General features: G+C 39.6%; 1 protein-coding gene and 1 long non-coding RNA gene across 2 annotated transcripts in view; one reads left to right on the top strand and one right to left on the bottom strand.

Moving 5' to 3' along the window:
* LOC117974494 (uncharacterized) overlaps positions 1-12,223 on the top strand; it is a 58,208-nt gene extending 45,985 nt beyond the window's left edge. The window contains exon 3 of the long non-coding RNA XR_004664513.2: positions 9,981-12,223. This is a non-coding gene — a long non-coding RNA (uncharacterized LOC117974494). The remainder of the gene's footprint in view (positions 1-9,980) is intronic.
* CELF2 (CUGBP Elav-like family member 2) overlaps positions 1-17,029 on the bottom strand; it is an 867,789-nt gene that overhangs the window by 831,948 nt on the left and 18,812 nt on the right. The gene's annotated exons all lie outside the window — the stretch shown is intronic.

The raw sequence follows: 17,029 nt of genomic DNA, 5'->3' as shown, positions 1-17,029 counted from the left end.
TTTAACCTGTAGCACTTTTCACTGGTTTCTGTGGGGTATCATATATAGTATACATTGTGTAGTGCCTTTCTCTTCCACTAGGCTGTAAATTCAGTAGGCAGATAATCATGTCTTTTTTGTTGTTCCATTGCTGTATTTTCAGCACCTAGTGCCTGGCACATAATTGACATGCAGTAAATATTTTTGCATGAACTGAATGCATGATTCTCTCCTCCATCCTTTGTTTCTCTTCCTCTGTTGCATCCTCTCCTTTCTTGGATCTTTTTTCTTCCTCAGCTTTGTGAATGTAGATAGCTCCCTAAAGTTTTTCCTTGGTGCTGTCATTTTTTTTTCTTTTTATCTTTTTTTTTTTTTTTTTTTTAGATGGAGTCTTGTTCAGTTGCTCTGTCGCCCAAGCTGGAGTGCGGTGGCGCGATCTTGGCTCATTGCAACCTCTGCCTCCTGAGTTCAAGCAATTCTCCTGCCTCAGCTTCCCCTGGGATTATAGGCATGTGCCACCTCACCCAGCTAATTTTTGTATTTTTTAGTACAGACAGAGTTTTGTCATGTTATCCAGGCTGATCTCAAACTCCTGGCTTGAAGTGATCTGCCCACCTTGGCCTCCCAAAGTGCTGGGATTACAGGCATGAACCACTTTGCCTAGCTGGTCATCTTGTTTTTATTACATAACTTTCCTCCCTCCTTTCTTCCACCAGCTTCCTTCTCTTCATTATTGACCCTCCCTACAATGAACCTCCACACCCCCAAACTTCTCATGGGTTTCTGAGACTGTAGTTAGGAGTTTTAAGCACCCCAGGTCCTGTAGGGCAAGAGATACAAGGGTACAGTGTATATTCACACAGAGGCAATTTCAATAGTTTATCATAAGGACTTCAGGTTCTAGCTTATGTTATAGGGATAAGTGTGTATGTCTTCTTCTTTCCTTCTGTCTGGTGACCTCCTTAGGGGCAAGAACTGTGCATTATTTATTTGTATTCATCCACCCTCCATCTTTTCATCCATGCATGCATTTATCAACAGCTATCTGTCAAGCACCTATTGTGTGCCAGGTTCCATACTAGGGCTCTGGGAATGTGGAGGTTAGATAAGAACAGAGAGGCTTTAAAAGCAATCAGAAGACTTTATCATTTCTTGTTATGAAGATCAGGCATGCAGCAAGAAAAGGAGACTACTATGGTAGTATAGGCAAGAAATTAAGGTAGCTTCTAAAGGAGGTGTTTATGGTAGATACGAGTAGACAAATGTGAGAGATATCTAAAAGAAGGCTTAGATATAATAGTCTTTCAACAGTATTTACCGAATGAAGTAACTTGTCATAGAAGGAAAGGGTGGCTTATAAGAGTTCAGGATTGTACAGATCTGAGTTTGTCTCCTTCAAGCTCTTCTGCTTAAAACCTGCATGGCTTTAGGCAAATTACTTAACCTCTCTAAGCTTTAGTTTCCTTAGCTGTCAAATGGGGACATGAGCAAAAGGGATAGAGTTTCCATGGACAGAATGAATCAATGCATGTAAAGTGATTAGCACAAAGTCTGGCACTAACTGACTCTAAAATGCTACTACTTACATTATAATAAATGTTAAATACCATTCTTTAAAGAGTGACAAATGGTTATTTCCACACAGGTTGGAATATCACTCTATTAAGTAGAAATAAACTTTAAATTATGTCCATGTTTTCTGGTACAGGTGGATATAGGGTGAAAATGCCTACAGTCCTCAGAGAGTATGACCATCAGTGAGCTCACGCTGCTAGAACAGAAGGGATCATTGTAGAACAAAGCAACAGAAATGCCCAGGTCTCCCTGGGCACGGTCCATTGTGCATTAAACATTGGGCAAGAAGGTCACTTAGAGTCATGGTAATTGCAGTACTGATGGATGGCAGCAGGTAACTATTTCTTCTGCCAGAGATTTTTATCTTTTGAGGAAGGGGAGAAAGCAAGAGGCATTCAGTGGAGCAATTCTGGTTGTCTGCGGACCCTGTGGCTGTTCAGGTACAGAGGACAGGGATGAAAGTGTGGATGATGTTTAAGGCACCCTTGAGGTCCTCTACATGAGTCTTCTTTAGTAACCTTAAGTTCTCCACTAGTTCCTAGTAAAGGGGCAATGTCTAAATATTGGGTGGAAACACCCAAACAGCCATTCTTCTGTCCACATACATCATGGTAAGGCCACAGAACTCTTCAAAGATATGACTCACAGCTGTTTAATGTTCCATACATAATATGAACTCTTTTTGATGTTCTTGTTTACAAAGTGGTAAATTTTTTTTTGAGATAGAGTCTCGCTCTGTCGCCCAGGCTGAAGTGCAGTGGCACCATCTCAGCTCACTGCAACATCTGCCTTCTGGTCACGCCATTCTCCTGCCTCAGCCTCCCGAGTAGCTGGGACTACAGGCACCCGCCACCATGCCCGGCTAATTTTTTGCATTTTTTTTTTTAGTAGAGACGGGGTTTCACCATGTTAGCCAGGATGGTCTCGATCTCCTGACCTCATGATCTGCCCGCCTTGGCCTCCCAAAGTGCTGGGATTGCAGGCATGAACCACTGCACCTGGCCACAAAGAGGTAAATTTTTGATGGGACACAGTGGATTTTCAATTCAGTCTTTAATTGCTTATAGGCTAATATTAACTTAAAATAGCCCAAGCAGTGGTATCCCAATCCACCCTAGCTTGATTTTCTCTACTGTCATTTAGCTTAATTTGGACCTTTTGTTGTATGTAGATTCATATTAATTTTTATCTGAGACATCAAATCCCAGAGTCTAATCATATTATTTTTTATAGAGGCCTTTGATAGTGAATATGGCATTTAGATGAGAAACTCTAAGATCAGGTACAATGATGAACACAGAACAGATGCTCAAAAAACCCTCTGTGATTGGTTTAAGAGAAGAGCTTCACTGAAGAAGATTATGCTGAGGGTGTCTAACATGTATATAAAAAAAATGATCTGAGGAAGAAAATGTCAAATCTCCTTATCATATATTTATTGCTTTCCTTTTTGTTAATTAGAACAAACCAATCAGTTTTTCTATGTCTTGTTCTTCCCGTATGTAAAACACCATTTATTGGAAAGCAACTGGCTACAGTATTAAGGGAACTTGTAATGCGCTCTGCTATTTCTCAGAATGCCCATTTCTCTGAGTGGGAATAGTCAAAGATGTTGAGTTACCCTTCATATTCTACCATTCAGTAACAAAGCTTACTAAAAGAAAATGTCCATGTGTTATTAGAAATTCAACTTTACAGGAAAACATTCTGAATTCCAGTATTTCAAAACCCTGCTCCATTGATCTTGAGGCTGCTACCTTTTCATCCCTTCCTTTGAAAGGAAACATCATAAACTGGAGACAGAGTGATTCCTGCAGCGTGGTCTACATGGTTCAGGCTGAAATTTATTCATTAATTCACTGTTTGTGAAGCATTCATTCCGTGCCAGGCAAAGACTGCTGTGCTTTGGAGGCAGTCAGCCTCTCTTGGGAGAGACATTAGTGTAAACTTCTCAGAGATTTTACCCTGGAAACACTTCAGGGCCCCTGAGAACAAAGAACCATGAGGTCACCAGGGAGACAGCACATCTTCTGCTTTGGATGGTCAGGGGAAGGTTAGAGGCAGGTTGGCAAAATGGTACTTTCTAGGCAGAGAACAACATTATGATCCAGACTCAAAGGGATGGGCACAGAGCAGCCTACGGCTTGTTAAACAGTTTGGGCTTTTGCAGCTGGGCATGGTGGTTCAGGCCTGTAATCCCAGCACTTTGGGAGGCTGAGGCGGGTGGATCACTTGAGGTCGGGAGTTTGAGACCAGCCTGGCCAACATGGTGAAACCCTCTCTCTACAAAAAATACAAAAATTAGCTGTATGTGGTGTCAGGCACCTGTAATCCCAGCTACTCAGGAGGCTGAGGTGGGAGAATTGCTTGAACCTGGGAGGCGGAGGCTGCAGTGAGCCTAGATCATGCCACTGCACTCCAGCCTGGGCAACAGAGTGAGACTCCATCTCAAGAAAAAAAGAAACAAAAAAAAAACCGCCCAAAATCCAAACAAACAAAAAAAGAATTTGGGCTTTTGCTAAAGGCTGTGAAACTTATTTTTTCTTTGGTAAAGTATACATAAAATTTACCATTTTAACCATTTTTAGGTGTACAGTTTAGTGGCATGAAGTACATTAATACTTACGTGGAACCGTCTCCACCATGCATCTCCAGAACTTTTTCCATCTTGCAAAACTGAAACTCTGCACCTATTCGCCCATAGCCATCCATGCCCCCTCTCCCCAGACCCTGGCAATCACCATTCTACTTTTCTGTTTCTATGAATTTGACTACTCTAGTGCCTCATTTAAGAAAAATCATACAGTATTTGTTATTTTGTAATTGGCTTATTCCACTTAGCATAATGTCCTCAAGGTTCATCCATGTTGTAACATGTGTCAGAATGTCCTTCCTTTAGAGGGTGACCGTATCAGTTTGTTCTCATGCTGCTAATAAAGACATACCTGAGACTGGCTAATTTATAAAGAAAAACAGGTTTCATGGACTCACAGTCCCACATGGCTGGGGAGGCCTCACAATCACGGCAGGAGGTGAAAGGCACGTCTTACTACACGGTGGCAGGCAAGAGAGAGAATGAGAACCAAGTGAAAGGGGTTTCCCCTTATCAAACCATCAGCTCCCGTGAGACTTATTCACTACAATGAGAACAGTATGGGGGAAACTGACCCCATGATTCAGTCATCTCCAACCAGGTCCTTCCCACAACATGTGGGAATTATGGGAGCTACAATTCAAGATGAAATTTGGGTGGGGACACAGCCAAACCATTTCAGTAACTGATACTTCATTGTATTTATATGTCACTTTTTGTTTATGGTGGTCACTTGGGTTACTTCCACCTTTTTGTTATTGTGAATAATGCTGCTGTAAACGTGGGTGGACAAATCTCCCTTCAGTTTCTTGCTTTCAATTCCTTTAGCTATGTACCCAGAAGTGAAACCGCTAGATCATATGGTAGTTCCATGGTTTATTATTTTGGAAGAACTGCCATACTTTTGTCTGCTTTCCAAGTGCAGCTTGCTTTTATATATATATATATATATTTATTATACTTTAAGTTCTAGGGTACATGTGCACAACGTGCAGGTTTGTTACATATGTATATATGTGCCATGTTGGTGTGCTGCACCCATTAACTCGTCATTTACATTAGGTATATCTCCTATTGCTATCCCAGAGAGACAGACTAATCAGCTTGGTTTAGAGAACTCATTTCCTGCTCTGAGGAGAATGGAAAAGAGGGGCAAGGCTGGATTTGAGCTGTTGTGCAAACAGATTAGAGATGGAGATGTGATCAGAGCCTGTCTGTTGTGGAAGAGGACAGAGGATGAACTGCAGAGATTTTTAGAGAAGTACAGTCAAGTGCTTAATGATGTTGGTGATCTGGCATCACCAATAACTAGTCTCTGACATGAAAGAAAATTAAAAATAGAATAAATCCTAAATTACTGAGTTAACTGGGAAGGGATGGAGAATGGAATAGCACAAGAAGTGAGAGGAAGGGAGGAAGAGGGGTAAGAAAATGGGAAAGTGGGAAAGAGAGGGATGGGGGATTCAAGAAGAAAGGAAAAAAGACCTGGCAAAAAAGGATCCCATGGATATGAAAAGATCATGTTTATGAAAAGATGATCATTTGGGCTTGTATGTAACAACAAATGCAGTTAAAAAGATGTTCTTTAGACGTGGTGGAGAAAGTCAGGACAAGAAAGACACAGACAACTAGCTGGTTACTAGCACCAGCTAGATGAACCACTTTTGTCAATGTGGCTTAACTGAATTGACTATTTAACCGAGCACAAAGATTTCACTGGTTTTGGGTGTGAATGCAACACAAACTTTTTGTTTCAGAGATTAGAGATAGGAATTCACATTCTAAAAGAATTCATGAATGCACCATCATGAAAGTAAGAAAATTAATACCTACAGTTTGTAACAATGGGCTTCATGAAGTTGAGCTGAGAAAACCCTAAGATTAGCTATACAGTCCAGGAGCCACTTATATTTAGGAAAACACAGGGCTGCCAGCGTATGTTTGTAAGAACAGTTAGAATGAAGATTATCTTCCTGAAGATACCAAAGAGCAAGAGGCAAAGAGCACCAAATGAATTCAAAACTATTTCTAGTGCACACACTGCAGGAAACCTCATTTAGTCATATTTTAGAATGGATATGCTATGCAAACAAGTATAATTTCTGTGCAAGACAATTCTGCATCTATTCAGTGTGTCTGGATGAAGTTTTTGAAACACACTGAATAAAATATATTGAATAGATTTTAATGTCAGTGAAAGGGGCTGGATTGAAGTACCTAGACTCATTTGTGTGCTTTGCTAGGGAAACCTCTTTGCCAAGTAAGTTCCTCTAACTTTGACCTTGAGGGAGCTAAGCTGGTTCAGAGGAGGAGGAATCAGTGGTTTTCTAGCTGCGATCATTTAAGTTTTCGTTAGTCCATTCCCTACAGACATTTAAATAGTAGTGGTTTTTCTTACAATAGTCACTGGGAAACAATAACTAATTATGTGAAAACTTCATACCATTTGCTCCTCTAATGCTGTTTTTATGTGACCTTCTCATTTGTAGTTTGACATCTTTTGGAGGTGAAATACCTCTGGCTGTAAAACTCTTCCATTTGTATAGAAGCTTGTCTTTAATCCCAAGTAGCCGTTATTAACTCCCTTGGGCAATTTGGGTCAACCTTTTGTATCTTGGTATTCATGTGGGAAGAAGGCTGTTTACTTAGCGGGGTTTAGACATGGGGAAAGAAATGACCACTCCCAGTCTAGGGGCTTATGCTAATTTGTAACCTATCCTCATATCCCTATGTTCTTCACTTTTTTCTACTCTTATTTTATGTAATGTGTGTGTACCTGTGTTTACATTAATATCTGTGAATAATTGCCAGCCTATTGTGCACATGCTCCACCCCCCCCCACCAGATAGATTAGATTATAAATGATAATCTCTGGGATGACAGAGAGGGCACTTTTGCCTCTTTAAAAATACCCCTTTTCCTCCAAAATCATCACAGACAGGTTTGACTCTGCAGTGAATATCCATTAGTGCATTTGGCTGAATGAAGTCCAAAAAAGTAACCATAGTAAGACCTTCCTGGACAAAGGCATTTTCCACAGAATCACATTAGGCAGACTTGGCAGATGCCATGTGATAAAGGAAAACAGTGATTTCTGCTCGTGACAATTTTGCAAGCCTTAAAACCAAATTTCCAACTGTAGTTTTTCATTTCCTATCTCTTTGAATAATAGGACTGTTTCTAATTTAGGCAAAATTGGCCTAAATCTGGTATTTAGGCAAAATCTGATATTTAGGCAAGCCTGAAGAGTTCTGTTACTGTTACAAATGGTATTTTAGTTGTCTTTAGTTTATGACATGATAGGAGTGATTTTTTCCCCCCATGACATCCCAGAGAATTTTACTGGAAGAATAATCAAATGTGATGTTTCAGATAAATAACAAAGGTTTATGTTAGTCATGCCATGAAGTACTCTGCATCTTTCCTTCTGACATCTGAATCTCTGTAAGTTACACAAATAAGTGTTCCTTCTGCATGATGCATAGAAATCCACCCACCCTCCCCCCAAAACCTGTACTCACATAGATTCTTAATTTAAAAATGTGAATGGAAAAGTTATTTTTCTGGAATTCTAGAGTTCATGAGGTTGTTTGCTTGAAATTGTCAACTCCACCTGAAATCTTACCATTTTGCTGATTTTCGTGATATTTTGTTTTAAGGATAGGCCACACAGGATATATTAGCACACATCACTCTCAAATAATTAATGGACTACTTTATAAAATTGCTCCAGAATATTAAAAATCCAAAGCATTGCCCCAAAGTATAGGTCTCTCATGCCTAAGCAATCATATTTAGTTGCAGTTGCTATTTTTGACGGACATATAAGAATCACAATTGAATTCATTTCTAATATACACCGTATACTCGCTGAGTTATGTGAACAAATGGGAGAGCTAATTGAAATGATTAAATAACACTAAGAAATGAAGAAACATGAAAAATACAACATGATCGGACACTGCCAAAACAATCAATACTAGACGGAGCTGACACTGAAAAATGTGGTCTAGTTTTAAAATTATCAGTGATGAAGACTCTCATTATGCTACAAATGTACCAGCACTGTTACAGTTACAATTTGGAAATCCCAGGGCTGTTTGTCATTCTGGATGAAGATGAAGACAGGACTAACATATCTGGACTCTCTAAGAAAAATCCTTTAGAGAAGTGAGGTTTCATTTTTGTTAGGTTGAGTCATTATTATCCTTCAGTATTAAGTTCTGTAGGGTGTAGGTTATGGGAAGTTTTTTTTTGGTGAAGAAGTTGGTGTGAAAATGTTCATCAGTGAGATGTCTAGAGCTTCTTGACAGCACTTTACAGGGCTGGGTGTTTGAGATGTGTATCAGAACCGCATTCGCTGAAATTACATTGATGTTTAATGGAAGATTCTCCATAGCCTTGCTTGGAGGAAATTAAGCTGGCCACTATCACCATTCCCTACTCTAAATTTTGCCACTTTCAGTAGAGGAGGGTGTTCAGATATGTTGTTCTTTGTGTCTCTGTTGGGGATTTTGGAGTCAGGATTTTGATCCCAAGCTCCTTCTTGCATTGGTTATATGGTTTTTCAAACCTTGAAGGAAAAGAATGGAAATATTTGATAATGAATGTACTTCAGTTTAACATCTACATTAATTTACTATGTCAAATTAATGTTATCAGTTTTTAAGGATATACCTGTTATGTTTCTTAATACCATCATTATACAAACAAATCTCTGTTGAGAAAGAGTAGAAAATAGAATAAAAGTGTAGAAATATGGTAATAATAATACCTGCCATTTCTTGAGCAATTAATCTCCTTGTGCATTAGTTTCTTGTCTATAAAATGAGGAAGATATTAGTAAAATACATGATTAAGTGAGCAAATACACATGAAGTGTTTTTGTAGCTTATACGTTATAGCTAATACTCAATAAAGATTCAATACAGCTAGGTACCAGGTATGCTAAGCATTCTCGACAAATCACCTCTTCTGTCCATGAACACAAGTCTATCAGGCAAGTATTTCCAGCTTCTTTGTTGCAGATGAGGAAACTGACACATAGGGAAATTAAATAATCTGATGAGGTCACAGAACAAGTAACTCTCCTAGAATTTGAAGTTTGATTTGTCTGACTCATGTTTTCAACTCTTTCACTAGTTCAGTCATTTGTTTTCATCGCTATATTGATTTCCAAATAAGGATTGGGATTACTACTCCATTAGATTGCACTGAAAAGGCAATATAATAAGGATATCCTTAACTAATACTTCAAAATAAATTATAAATCAAGTTAATTACATTTGATTTATCAAAATTAATGTTTTATGGTTATAGAACATGACAAGTTTATTTTCACTTTGGGGACTTTTGTTTTCTCACTAACTGTTGAAATTAGCTCATTCAATTAATAATATATTGGCTTTCACTGTTACATTTTTATGTAACAATCATGTAATGATCACATAATGATTATGTAATGATTATGCATTATTAAACAAAAGAACCCTAATAACATTTGCAATCTTTGTATTACAAATACTACTAACTTCAATTTCTCATTCTTATGTTCAACTATTTGATACAGATATATTTTTATACAATTTAAAGGGTTAAGCACAAAGACCACCATTACTAATTCATTTGGTATTCATTTTAAGACCTTTAATCATGATGCATTAATTTGGTATAAATGTGGATATATTATTTCTTAACAATTCCACTGGAATTTACCAGTTAAGTTGTCTAGTATAATTTCAACATCTTCTCAAATATGCATCAAAGTATAAGGTTTTGGTTATGAAACTTCCAAAGGTGAGGAAAGAGTCAAAGCATTTTTTTCTTTTCACAGGCGATATTGTAATACCCAATGGAAGGATGGGGTCATGGACGTCATGAAAAAGCCAGGGTAAAACTATCCACAGTTAATAATGCAGAAAAACATACTGTAGTGTGTTTGATTTAAAATTCCTGGGATTTAATGTACAAAGCTTTAGAACCAGTCCAATCCATGCAAGACAAAATCAACCAGGCTGCTGTTTGGCTTTGTAAATGGCTGAGATGTAACTTAAGAGAGGGAAGCTTTTGATTGTAAATGACCTCCCAGCCTTCATGCTGCTCTGACCTCTGACGTGGCCACTTGGCCATTCTACAATTTAAATTTTACAACTGTCCTATAAGTAAAACATTGGCAACTAATATCTAATAATAATAGTAACAAAGTAGAATATACGATCCAAGAAGAGCTGTCTTGAAAGGACAAAAGAAGACATTGCAGCATCCCCATTTGCTGAGAGCCATCACAGAAATCAGAGGAAGCCAGCAAGATGTCTATTCTGAAACATGTCTACTTGTCCTGATACCTTTAAGCATAAAATGCTTCTACATTCTCTATGCAAGTGAAACACACCCCTAGGCATATATGATGGACAGGGAAATTTAATTTTATATTAGAAGAATGAAGAGATGGGATAGGAAGATAAATGTCAAATTGCTGCTTTGAGTTTTTATAGTAATTCCTCTCTGCTCCCTTTTTGCTTTTCCTGACCTTTAGTGGACTGAGTCTTCTCCATCATCATTAGATCCTTCTGCTTTTAACACATGTCAATGGCTTCCTAAGTTAGGGTACAAACTCCAGGACAACAAACCCAAGAATGTTTATCTAGATTACTTTTCAAAATCCAATATAGGTTGAGCATTCTAAATCTGAAAATCCAAAATGCTCCACAATTTAAAACGTTTTGATCACCACTGACATGATGCTCAAAGGAAATGCCCATTGGAGCTTTTCAGATTTCAGATTTTCAGGTTTGGAGTGCTCACTCAGGTAAGTATAATGCAAATATGCCAAAACTCCCCCCCACAATAAAAGGCCAAAAATCTGAAACACATTGGGTCCCAAGCTTTTGAGATAAGGAATACTCAATCTGCCATATAACGAATAGTAAATAGCATGCAATGGTGTAAAATGTAAAAGTTACTTTTGTATGAAGACAAAAAATACAATTTATTAGAGAAGACTCATTTGAGCTCTGATGTTTAGCAGTTGCTGTCTCTAGATCACAAATTAAATCATGGTATAAAAATCATTATGGGGCCAGTTTCTAAGCCTTTCTATGTGCACTTGCATTCCTGTGTGGGTTTAATTAACCAATGAGAAAAGGAAAAGGTTGGAGTTCTTTACTGGTGTTTGTATTATCTGTTGATTGTTTTCCTTAGTGCTTTTTCTAGTCCAGATTTAGAAGCTCGAGAATGAAGACCACCATTTCCACCTCTACCACAGGCTCTTGGAGCCTCATTGACATTTCCAGGAGAATAAAGAGCATACTACTGGAGAGGCTGTAGCATTTCTTCAATAACTGAATGCCATTATTCTATGTTTCCATAATTCTAATTCTACTCCATCCTCTGATGCATGCAATTAACTCATTGGAAAATGGTCTTTCTTGACATGACTGCTGAGTATAGAATGTAAAAGTTTCTGATCACAAACTTTGATGAATACAGGGGTGATTTCACTTCCTCTCCTGTATTTCTCCACGTTGCAATTGTCAGTTATTATTTTTAACACAAGTAAGCTTCCTATTTATCCTGATTATAATGATGTTGTAGGGCTCTGTTTTGCACTTTCATGCCTATTTTAGGAACGGATAGGATAGAGACAGTTAAATCCAGTGACAATCACTGCAACCCTCCCGGGAGTATTCTGGGAAGAGGTGCTATATAAACACAAAGCATTCTGCAAAAATGGTTGTATTCACCCTCATAACATCTCATGATGTGGATGCACTGTGAACATTGTTAATATAAAGCTGCTAGTGCCACAAATAGAGCAGAGATTATTTTCTCTCCCTGCATGGGGAATGACACCATTTTCCTCACTTTTCTTAAGAGGAATTATCCATTGGACTGTTTTGTGAATGGCAGCCTTGCATGTATTTGTCTGATTGTTCACACTTGTAACCAAAAGACTTGCTTGAGACGAAAAGCAATATCCTGGGCTTAAAAGTTTATATGTGTACAGGTGCTTCCCACTGCAAACCAAATTGGAAAAGGCTAACATAGGATGCTAAAATAAAAATGAGTAGAACTGTTTATTAGAGAAGAGCATCTGTTGAACAACACTATGAACACCTGTCACCTCTGGACGATCACGCCTTCTAATTGCGGGTCCTTGGCATTACTCATCACTGCCTTAAACATTTTAATCAAGATTATGCTGTAACAACATGAATTTTATCTTAGCAATAATGATCAGAGATGGTAGGCAATGTAATTGAATCTATTATCAATCACTGAATGAGGAGTTGAATCTTCTGTAAGGCCAATCCCCTTGGCAGATCATGTAAAAAAATATTACTGGGCTGCCCCAGTGAAATGTCAGAGCATCCCTAGAGGGCAATTCCTGGTAGCATCAGAAAGAGTACATAAAGAGATATAAAGTACAAGCTGCTCATAAAGCATTATCCAGAAGCTATCTGAAAAGAGAAATTCAACAAAAGGGATATTTTCATTGGAAAATATCCTCTTCTTCAGGGCTGATATAGAATGCAGGATTTTAAAATGAAGTCCATATCCAGGATGGTAGATATACTGCCTAATTATTAGATATGCTAATTAAGAATGTCATTGTGTGATTTGATAGTATTTTATTTGGTATGTTTAATTTTTAGGTTCATCATCTATTGAAAGCCACATTAACATTTTTGGTTATTAAAATGTGCACATATGACCAGCTGCACATTGACTGGGGCTAGGTTTGTATTTCTAACCGACTGAAAAGCCACAAGTACTTTAGTTGAAAAGCTCTCTGGCAGGGCGTGCAGGCTCATGCCTGTAATCCCAGCAATTTGGGAGACCGAGGTGGGTGGATCACTTAAGTCCAGGAGTTTGAGACCAGCCTGGCCAGCATGGTGAAACTCCATCTCTACTAAAAATACAAAAATTAGCTGGGCATGGTGGCACATGCCTGTAGTCCCAGCTCCTTTGGGGGCTGAGGCAGGAGAATCTCGTGAACCCAGGGGGCAGAGGTTGCAGTGAGCCAAGATTGCACCACTGCACTCCAGCCTGGGTGACAGAGTGAGATGAGAGTGAGACAAGTGTGTGGGGGAGGGGGGAGGGAGGGGGAGGGGGAAGGGGGGAGAGGGAGAGAGAGAGAGGAGGGGAGGAGGGACAGAGGGAGAGAGAGAGAGGAGGGGAGGAGGGACGGAGGGAGAGAGAGAGAGAGGAGGGGAGGAGGGACAGAGGGAGAGAGAGAGAGAGGAGGGGGGTGGGGGGAGGGAGAGAGAGAGGGGGGGAAGGGAGGAGGGAGAGAGAGAGAGGAGGGGAGAGAGAAAGAGGAGGGGGGAGGGAGGGAGGGAGAGAGAGGAGGAGGGAAGGGAGGAGGGAGAGAGAGAGGAGGGGGAGGGAGGGGGGAGGGAGGGAGAGGAGGGGGGAAGGGAGGAGGGAGAGAGACAGAGAGAGGAGGGGGAGGGCGGGAGAGAGATGGGGAGGGAGGGAGAGAGAGAGGAGGGAGGGAGGGAGGGAAAGAGAGGAGGGGGAGGGAGGGAGAGAGAGAGGAGGGGGGAGGGAGGGAGAGAGAGGAGGGAGGGAGGGAGGGAAAGAGAGAGGAGGGGGAGGGAGGGAGAGAGAGAGGAGGGGGGAGGGAGGGAGAGAGAGAGGAGGGGGGAGGGAGGGAGAGAGGAGGGGGGAGGGAGAGAGAGGAGGGGGGAGAGAGGGAGAGAGAGAGAAAGGAGGGGGAGGGAGGGAGGGAGAAAGGTGGGGAGGGAGGGAGGGAGAGAGGAACAGAGAGAGATGGGAGAGAGAGATGAGAGAGAGAGGAGAGAGGAGAGAGAGAGAAAGAGAGAAGGAGGTGAGAGAGAGGAGAGAGAGAGAGACGAGAGAGAGAGGAGAGAGAGAGAGACAGAGAGAGGAGAGAGAGAGATATGAGAGAGAGATGAGAGAGAGATGAGACAGAGAGAGATGAGAGAGAGAGAGACGAGAGAGAGAGAGAAGGAGGGAAGGAAGGCAGGCAGGCAGGCAGGCTTTCTGCAGGAGGAATACAATTTTTTAACTTGTAGAGTTAAGGATTAAACTGATTTTCTTTACAGAATATTTTGCATTGTTCAATTTGCTGCATTTTCAGAGTCCTCCTTTCAGCCTCTCACTGGACTGGACACCAGCCTGGTAGACAGAAAGTTTAGAAAATAAAATTGATCATAGAGAGATCTGACTTCTGTCTTTATTTCACTGGTAAATTAAGGTTAAGAAAACTAAAGACACAGACAGCAATCTTAAAATTTTCTTAAATAAACTGGTTGATTTTATATTATAGGCAAAGAAAGGGGACATTTTCAGATCTTGGAGATAATAATTGGCTAATAGAACATTTTACCCACCCTTCGGTTTGTGCATTCCTCAATTTACAGACTAATCATGTATTTACATACCCAGTGGACTCCTATGTGCTACCAGGAACTGTGTTATGCTTAGCCCAACTCACTATGAAATCTTCCAAGTGATTTCAGAGGAATTGTTTTTCTCTCTATTTTATAAATGAGGACATAGATATTTGGAGAGGTCATCCCATGACATTTTAGGTCCTAAGAAACAGAGTTTGATTTGAACCCATTTGACTCCAAAGTCTATGCTTCATTTCTTTATTTTTTTTGGTATTCTACCAGTGTGGACTGAACTGTTTACCAAACATTTGTTTAGATTGTACCTGTGAGACTGTAACTTGTAAAGGTGACAGAAGCAACACGGAGAAGCAAAAGCCGTTGAGAAAAGTTTTTACCACTTATGGTTTCTAAGAGAAGGGGACACACCAGCCACATGAGGAAGTACCCGGCTCGTTAAGGAGGCAGAAGAAGGGAGGAGAAAACAGGGTCCAGCGCCTTTATTGTGTTTTCATGGGAAGGAAGGGGCCAGGCAGGTGAAGCAGCTGAGCAGGTTTAAAACTGGCTAGTTTGAATAATTTCAGTGAGCTCTGAGCTATCAAACAGTGACAGGGGAGGTGTCCTTTGTCATCCAGTACCTGGCACTGGAGCGATTTAGGGCAGGGAAATATTGCCTTGCTGTGTGAGTTAGATGAAGGAGGTGGCTGGCGGTGTGAGCTTTGGAGTGGTTGGTTTGTACAGGGCAGGTGTGTTCACAGGCGAGTTGTTTACTATCTGTAGGAATTAGCTCTGGGAGGGGCAGTCTCTCCAGGATTAGTAAGATGCTCCAAAATGTCAAAGCCTCATAAGACACAGAAAATAAAAAGCATAATCAATACACTGTTGTTTGAAAAAGAAAATTGTCTTTGGTGTAAGTTTGATAAATGTTGCAAACTTTGTACTTGGCTTGAATATTTACAGTACCTATTAGCATAGTTAAGATTGCATGAAAGTCTTATAGTGAAGGAAACTTTTTTAACACTTTAACCCAGAGTTTCTTACATTGATTTGACCATTTACAGCCAACTCCTATTAACATTAGCAGAACATGAATGCTATAAAAGCATAGTTTGGTAAATACCTTCCTTAACCAACTTTTCACGTATTTTAAATTAGGTGATTTATATAAATCTGTGATTGAACATTAAGCAAAACATACACTCTATACATTTTATGCATTGAAAATAATCTATAACGTTGCAAAAAACATACCATATGCATTGGGATATTTCTGAACAATTCTAACAGAATCTTTCCCCATGCAATGAAATGCATGAATACATAATCAACAATTTCCAAAATGGAATTTTCTGAAAGACATTTACTATGCAAACCAATCTTTCTTACAGACGCAGAGTGTATGTGCAAATCAATATTGTTCACCTATTATAGCAATTTCTATCATGCTAACCCTTATATCTGCTTAAAAAGATAGGAAAATGATCCTTAAGTTTAAGAACATCCAAAATGTGGCCATTGAGGATTCAGAATCATGCATTGCTAGAAATAACTTTTGCCTAAATTGGACCTTCTACATATGCAATGAGACCTGATTCTGTATTATTTCATGTACTGCTAAGCCTGTGTTTCTGCCAGTGAATAATTATTTTGAGTTATTAGAGGGAAAATGAAGCATAACATTTGCATGATTTCCCTCAAACTACAGAATTGAGTCGACAATTTACAATTAAAAGGGAAAAAATCATCACACAAAATATTGAGATCTGAAGACAAAGAAATGATATTGTTTCCTTTTCTCTTCTTCCCAAGACTTGCTGACCCAATTATTAATTTTCCAATAATGTCATATGTCATTCAAATGGCCAGGTACTGGCGTGACTTTTAGTTCTTTCAGAGTATCAGGGAGTGGGATGCCATCTTCAAATCTAAAATAATCCAGCTTCAAGGGGGAAATGGAGTGTGGGGAAGTTGATTACCTGAGATTTGGAGTTAAACTGGAGTTGAGAGAACTTTCTTCTTGTCATGCCTTTCCCCAAAGAAGTCTGTTTATGGTGGATAAAAGTGAGGGCTCACTTAATTAGCTCATGTACTCATTCAATAAATATTTATTATGGACCAACATATACTAGGTACATGATGGAAAACAAAGAAATTCCCTGTGCTATGGAACAAATTTTGAAGTGGAGACAAGTAATAAATAATTAAGCATGCAAATAAACATGAAAACATATAGGAATAAATGGCACACAGAAAGCACTTTAATGTGATGGCAAGTGACTTATTAGCTACTCTAGTTTCAGTGGTTGAGGAAAGTCTCTATAAGGATATAATTATTTAGACTAAATAAGAAGGAGCTGGGAAGAACATTCCTCTTGAATTTTTTTTTCAAAGTACTAACACTGAGCAAGATCTTTTTTTACCCCTGAAATGAAGTCTCACTCTTGTCAACCAGGCTGGAGTTCAATGGTGCGATCTCGGCTCACTGCAACCTCCGCCTCCCAGGTTCAAATGATTCTCCTGCCTC

The sequence above is a fragment of the Pan paniscus genome, chromosome 8 (assembly GCF_029289425.2).
Source record: "Pan paniscus chromosome 8, NHGRI_mPanPan1-v2.0_pri, whole genome shotgun sequence".
Taxonomy (NCBI): domain Eukaryota; kingdom Metazoa; phylum Chordata; class Mammalia; order Primates; family Hominidae; genus Pan; species Pan paniscus.
This window is presented reverse-complemented; position numbering and strand designations above follow the sequence as displayed.